This window comes from Miniopterus natalensis, chromosome 2 (assembly GCF_054644295.1).
Source record: "Miniopterus natalensis isolate mMinNat1 chromosome 2, mMinNat1.hap1, whole genome shotgun sequence".
Classification (NCBI taxonomy): Eukaryota; Metazoa; Chordata; class Mammalia; order Chiroptera; family Miniopteridae; genus Miniopterus; species Miniopterus natalensis.
The window spans coordinates 118,253,327-118,260,457 of record NC_142082.1 but is presented as its reverse complement, the minus strand read 5'-3'; the positions used below and the strand labels follow the sequence as shown (position 1 = coordinate 118,260,457).

The following is a 7,131-nucleotide window of genomic DNA, read 5'->3' as shown; positions in this document are numbered from 1 at the left end:
TCTACTATTCAAATTACTCTTTTGCCATTCCAGTCTCCATGGAAGGTTCCAATATGTTAACATAGTCCCAGACTCGCTGTTTTCAAGTGTGCTGGCATCTGAGCAGCTCTCTCTGAAGGAGTCTTCTTGAGTGGCCAGATCTGTCTTAAAATTTTTAGAGATGACTCCAACTTTATATTTCTCTTACACATACATACCACTCATACAGGGTGTCCTTGGCAACTACTCAGTTTTTAAAAGGTTCCTTAAACTCCAACTGGCATAATGGATTGTAATGATAATGCCAACTAAATGTTTATTGAGTACCTACTCTGTGCTACATGCTGTTCTGAACAATTTTTATTTGTTTGTTTAATCCTCACAATTCTAAGAGAAAGGCTATTTCTGTTGCTTTACTGAAGAGGAAGTTAAGACACAAAGAGGTCAAGTACTAAGGGAGAGATCTATGGAATTGTAAAGTCAAGATTCAAATCCAGGCATTCTGTCTTGAGTGTCTAACTAGGTAACCACTGCTGATACTGTCCTACCTCCTGATTATTTGAGAGTCTTCTGTGTTAGTCTTCCATTTTCTCAGTTTCCTCTTGAGAAAAGCAAGATATTTGTGGATGTATAACCCTACAGACTTCAAGCAATTGATAATCTCTTGGTTGCCCTGCCTCTAAATGTGTAGGTCTCATCATCTACTAACCAGATCAAACTGTTTTTGCAAATGGTTAAAATAATATTGAGGGGGGAGAGTTCTTAGAAATCTAAAAAATGTTTTATTATTAAAATGAAGGAATATATGTGTACCACTAAAATCATATATAAAGTGATTTTGAATTTTTGTCCAAAATAATAGATATGTGTTTTATTTATTATATTGGAAAAATCAAAACTTTAAGTTCAAATCACTTTTTCAAAATCACCTAGCTAACATTTAGAAGTGCTAAAACTCAAAATAAATGACAATTATAGACAGTATTCAGACAAGGCCACTTAATGACATGTTTGGAACAATACAGACAAGGCTGTTCTCAACATCCTGTCTTCTAACATGTAACTGCTACTTCTTTAGCAGTGGCTACTCTCAGACCACTTTAGTCCTCTTGCTTCGTATAAAAAAAAAAAATTAAAAGTAAGACCAACCATTGATTTTCCCTAGCTTCTTGACAACGTCTAATTCAAACCTGGACCCCATTTTTAAAAATCCTTCCTACAATCATGCAGTACAATTCCAAATCCTGTAAGAAGCTCCTAAAAATTATCTTTATTGAGACAACCCACAGTTTCTCTGGAGTTTATTCCCTCTAGTTGAAGTAAGTGAAAAAAATCTAATTTGGACTACAACTTTGTTCCTAGTGCTCTTTAATCAATGGGTGCTAACAGTCTCCACGCTGTTTGACTAGATGAAAAGTGATGCTAATGTACACTGAAGAGCAATGTTTGAGAGAAAACTGAAAATTTCATTTTGGGTATTTTGAGTGTAGGATGCCTTGGAGAAATTCAAGTGATGTTAAAGAAGCACTAGTCTAAGGGTCTGCGGAACAAAGGGGAAGCCTGGATAAAAATTTAGAAGTTATCAAAATATACATGGACATGGATGATATCACTCAGGGCAAAAAGCATAGGGAAAGAATGGGGAAACTGGGACTGCATCTTTAGTAACTCCAACATGAAGGTTCTACATCCAGGGGTAAAGCACAAAGACCAAGAGCTTGTCATCACATGAACCAAGGGAGAGGATATTTAAAGTCCTATGGAGTGACCAGTGACTGAAAGTATTTAAGAGATCAAGTAAGAAGAGAATGAAAAAACTGAAGTAAGCTAAGTGAAGAAAGAAAAAAGGGTCTTCCAAAAGGAGGTAAGGAATCTCATGACTACTAATTTTAGCTACTACTTTAGTGTTTGTTTTTATTTTAATTAAGAATGTGTATGAAGGCCTGCGTGAGATTTGCTTTAGAGTCTATGTTCTGATTACCCAGTAATGAGAGGTTTTATGCCAGTATAGCCAAATGCAGACTGGAACCTGACTTAGATTAGGACACTGGCTTGTCAGTCTAATTCAAATACAGTGCTCTGGTTAGGAGCATATAGTATAGGCAGGATATTACAAAATTAGTGGGACAATGATTACTTAAAAAAATAATTATATTGTGCCTTAAGTTGGAAAACCTGTGTTCTATTCCTGGTTTTGCCACAAGGTATGTGACACTGAACAAGTCACTTAACCTCACCAGGTCTCAGTGGCAGAAGATTACTAGAATTAGTGGGGTGATCACATTGTAAGGTATAAAAATGTCAAATCACTATATTGTACAACTGAAACAAATATAAACAATATAAAATTGTATACCAACTATACCTGAATTTTTAAAAAGAAAACATACAATAATAAAATATATGGGGTGGGAAAGGACAGCTACCACTACACTCTGTGTCCTGTTTTGACACCACCCCTTTTCCTTTCTTTTATATTATGAAGTTTGATGTAAAGATCCTGGTTGAGAGGAGGCCACTACTCTATGTCTCCATTTCCTTCCCTCGTTCACTGCCAACTCACTCAAGCAGATGTCTCTCCATCATCCCAGCAAAGGGCCAGTGCTTCAGCTGGCACCCAGATCAACGGATCCAAAGGACTCTTTTTTTCTTTTTCTTTTTTAATATATCTTTATTGATTTCAGAGAGAGGAAAGGAGGAGAGGGAGAGACAGAAACATCAATGATGAGAGAGTCATTGATCGGTTGCCTCCTGCACGCCACCGACTAGGGGGTGGATCAAGCCCACAACCCAGGCATGTGCCCTGACCAGGAATTGAACTGCATTCTCTTGGATCCTAGGTCAATGCTCAACCACTGAGCCATGCCCGACCAGGCCAAAAGACTCTTTTTTGATCATGCTATGGTATCTGCCGTTGTCGAGGACTCCCTTCCATAATCTTCTTAAACTACAGATATTCAAAGTAATTGATCACTTTTTTTCTCCTTGCTCATATCTCCTCCCAAAGGGGTAAACCCAGCCAGCCATGTTTTCTACCCCAGACTCTCAGGACCACAGGTGATGGAAGTGAGAATGCATACCTGGTCATGGCAGCCTAGATCCCTGATGAGACATGGCTCAAAGAGAAGTGAGACCTATTAGAGTCTCTTCTCAGGAACTTGAAACAGAAAATACTTTGGCATGGGAGCTGAAAGGTCATGGCGTATAAAAAGATTCTGGAGGCAATGTTTGACCATAGGAAGCCAAAGTAATGAGCGTCAGAAACTATGAATAATCAGAGGAAGAGATCATGAGAGAGAAGAGATAAAGCCCATACAAAGAGAGACAAAAAGGCATAGAAATCAGAGAGACAGAGGGAACATTTGATGTCCAGGAGCTGCTTCCTGGAAACCAAAAGAGCCACCGCTCCTAGAATTTTCTCCTTAACTTATCTGTTCCCCACCCCAGACCCCACACCCCACCTTCTTTACAGACTCTTCGCTCTTTGTTCCTTAAATATTAGCTTTTCCCATTGAGGGCTCTGTCCTTGAGCCTTTTTTAATGTCCACACTTTCCAAGGGACATGGTCATGGCTTCCAAAACTGTGTATCTGATGATGCTTACATCTTAATTTCTAGGCTATCTCTCTCTCCCCTGAAGCTCTCTCTCGAGTCCTAGGCCTGTCCATCCAGTTGCCTGATGGATATTGCCACTCACTATGAGGATACCACTAGCATCTCAAAGTCAAAATTAAAACTTTCCTGTCAAACCTACTCTTCCTCTAATACTCCTTTTCAGTGAAGGAAACTTTCAGCTGAAAACCAAATTCGTCTAGACTTCCCTCTCCTTCCAATCCATTTGAACATTAGGTCATAGTCATTCAGCCTCTTGCGTTTCCGTTCACTGCCTCTTCTCCCCAGCCCCACTGCTACTGTCTAAGTTCAGGACCTCATAACTGCCCTCTTGCTTTCCTTGCCATCAGTCTCTTACTTATAACTCTTCTGTGGCCTTTGCATTTTCTTACAGGAAAATCCAATCTCTTTAGCCTGGCATCCAAATCCTCCTTGATGCTTCCCCGTCTCCTTCATCAGCATAATCTTTCGCTGAACTCCATCTAACCCCAGTTTCAAATTATCTGGACTTTCTGTGACTTCCATAACATCTCTAGGGTTGCCTCCATCTGGACTTTGCTCCCACTGATCTCCCTTCCAGGAGAGCTAACATCCCTCTCTCTTCCTGTCAACACGTTTTTATGCTGTCCTTCAATATTTATGATCCCGCCCCCACATTTAAATCACTATCTTTTTAGTCTGTCCCAACTATACTTTGTGCAGATGACTATGGCAGCATCAATATAGCTTTATTGCACTTAATTTTAAAATGTTTGTATTTTTCTATTCAACCTGGGGTGGGGGCCGAAAATATATCATTTTTACTGTTTGTTTTATGCCTAGCAGTGAAAGCATTCAGAACATGCTGCAGAGAAAAGGAAGGAAATGAATACACTGATCCTCCCTGGGAAAACAGCCTAGCCTATTCTCTGAGAGAAAAGAATAATGCTGGGTAAGTGAAGTCATGAAATTTTATAGTCATTATTAAAAATGCCTTTAAAAAAAAACCAAAACCTCTCCTACAGAGAGCAAGAAAGAGCACCATCCTCTTTCTCATAAAGTGTAATGTCACCTCAGCAATTGGAAGCAGAAACCCCTCAAAGACAAGCAACCTGTTTCCCATAAGGATAGCTGAGCAAGATGAAACATTTTCCTAAACTAAACAGAAACCCTCAAAAATATAAAGGTTTTTCATCTACATTCCTATCTGAGCAAGAATATCAGTAAATGTGCAGCTGGAACTTCCTCCATTTAGGCCCCAATGAGGAAGGTGAAAATGGAGCCCATTCCAGAGGAAGGGTCCCAGGACCTGGCACACGCAGGCAGAAAGGCTCTGTCACAGCCCATAAGAGTGCTCCAGAGACAATTAGTCCCTAATGAACTGAGCAGCCCCTGCTGCTTCCCGGCTTGAGGACAGTTTAAACAGGAATGTCTGTTTAGGATGCAATAAATGATTTTTTTAATCCAGGGTGGGGGAGGACCTCCACTGCCCTAGACAGGGTCCGGGGCTGAAGTGCTGAAGGAGAGATTGGGGCTGTGCGTCTATATCCACAGACACATTTGTACCATTGTGCCATTGCATCTGAGAGCACAATAGTGCACCGCCACCAGTCCTCGCTAAAGCCAAGGATGCACGCTGAAAGAGCCCGTGGGCAGGGCACAAAAAATAGGGAAGGGCCCTAGCCAGAAGGTCTCCATCAACCAAACAAGGGTTCTTCACCTCCTAACAGCTTCTGGGAAACAAAGGGCCCGAGAAAAAGAATTTTCACCTGCCAGAATAGAATGGTGAATGGAAGTTGAATATTCTATTCAAGAGAGGGAAGCCACTTTGCCTTTTGCAATATGAGAATGCCTGCCTTGACACATCCTGGGAGAGCTGGGGGCAATGCATAACTCCTCCTTTGGCCATCCTTCTACCCAGGTCTCCAGGCTGGGTTGAGTTGGATGCTCGCACATGTTTCTTCTGTGTGAAACAGTCACTTCCCATTCTCATTAATGCTTTCTTATGCTCCAGGTTTTCTACTATGTGTCGATCCCAGTGGGGAGCATTTGCTGATATTCTGCCCAAATCTCCACCACCACCTAGGCAAAGGGTAAGAACATCATCTAGGTCCCTCCCATGGGTGATCATTGGAGCACAGAAACAGTAGATCGTCTTTACTGCTTCCTTATCTGCCTAATCTGGACCTAAGTTCCTCAAAGACAGGAACCCTGTGATAGACCTTAGAATCTCCATTCTGACATGAAGCACGCCAATCTCACAAGTTTACTGAGATTTATTGAACCTTTATTAATAAGATGAAATAATAGGTAATGTTACATTTATATTATGATTATATTATATATAGCATAAGATGAAACAAGGCAAAGCTGGTAGTATTCTAAACTGAAGAATTAAAGACACTTTTAATGGACTTCCTAGGGTGGTGGAAAACCTAAGCAGTAGCCAGTATGGAAACGCCATTGGGCCCCTACTCAAGTTTTTTAAATACGTAGTAAAATACATAATATGACAAAGGAAATCAATTGTATTGAGATAGCTACCAAAAAATTTTAAATTATAATTTAGTTGTATGTGTGTGTTTTATTAATTCATTAAATAACAAGATCAAGTAGCATTTCTAAAATTTATAATTTCGAGGTAATAATAAATGTGAATGATATTTGAAAACATCAGCCACAACTGTAATGTAACTTGAAAATATCTGTACCTTCTATTGGCAAGAGTCTCAGGGACTGCCAATATTAATAAGATTTGTTGTCCACATTTATAACTGAGGGAAACAACTGAATTTCAATCAGAGGTTAGTGAAAAAAAGAAGTAAGTTTTCCCAAAGACCCAAGACCTGAATTCTAGCTGTGGATCCCTTGGGTTTAGTAAAACCCCTGTCTGTGCAACACAGGAAAACAGACCATCTCAGGTAACAACTAAGAATAGCATTTCTTCCATCTTTGGAGGAATGATATCTTCCCAAATCTATGTAAGCCTGCACTACAGAATAACAACTATCTCAGGGGTAATTAGGCTTTTGAAGGATATCAATATTCACTTTATTTATTTAAAATGTAAAAGTTTACAAGACTTACTATGAAACTTCAATCATCAAGACAATGTGGTATTTAAGGATAGCTATATAAATGAATGGAACAAACTAGTGAGTTCAGAAGTAGACCCACACATATTTAGTCAGTTTATTTTTGAGGAAGGTGCCAAAGAAATTCAATGGGGAAAAGTACTTTTCTCAACAAGGGGCACTAACAACTGGGTAGCAAAATTAAATAAATAAATAAATAAATAAATAAATAAATAAATAAATAAATAAGGAAAGATTTCTTAGGACACCAAAACATGAAACATAAGTGAAAAATGACAAATTGGACTTCATAAAATTTAAAATGTCTAGTCTTCAAAAGGCACTTAAGAAAATGAAAAGACAGGCCAAAGATTGAAAAAAAATTCTAGCAAATCACATACCTGTTAAAGAGATTGTATGCAGAATACATGAAAAATAATACAACTCAGGCCCTGGTCAGTGTAGCTCAGTTGGTTGGAGCGTCACCT

General features: G+C 39.2%; 1 long non-coding RNA gene across 1 annotated transcript; it reads left to right on the top strand.

Moving 5' to 3' along the window:
* Window positions 1–2,725: 2,725 nt before the first annotated feature.
* Window positions 2,726–6,619, top strand: LOC148093795 (uncharacterized). The gene is made up of 3 exons (XR_015713996.1): window positions 2,726–2,941; window positions 4,416–4,521; window positions 5,584–6,619. It is a non-coding gene; the product is annotated as an uncharacterized LOC148093795 (long non-coding RNA).
* The last annotated feature ends 512 nt before the right edge of the window (window positions 6,620–7,131 follow it).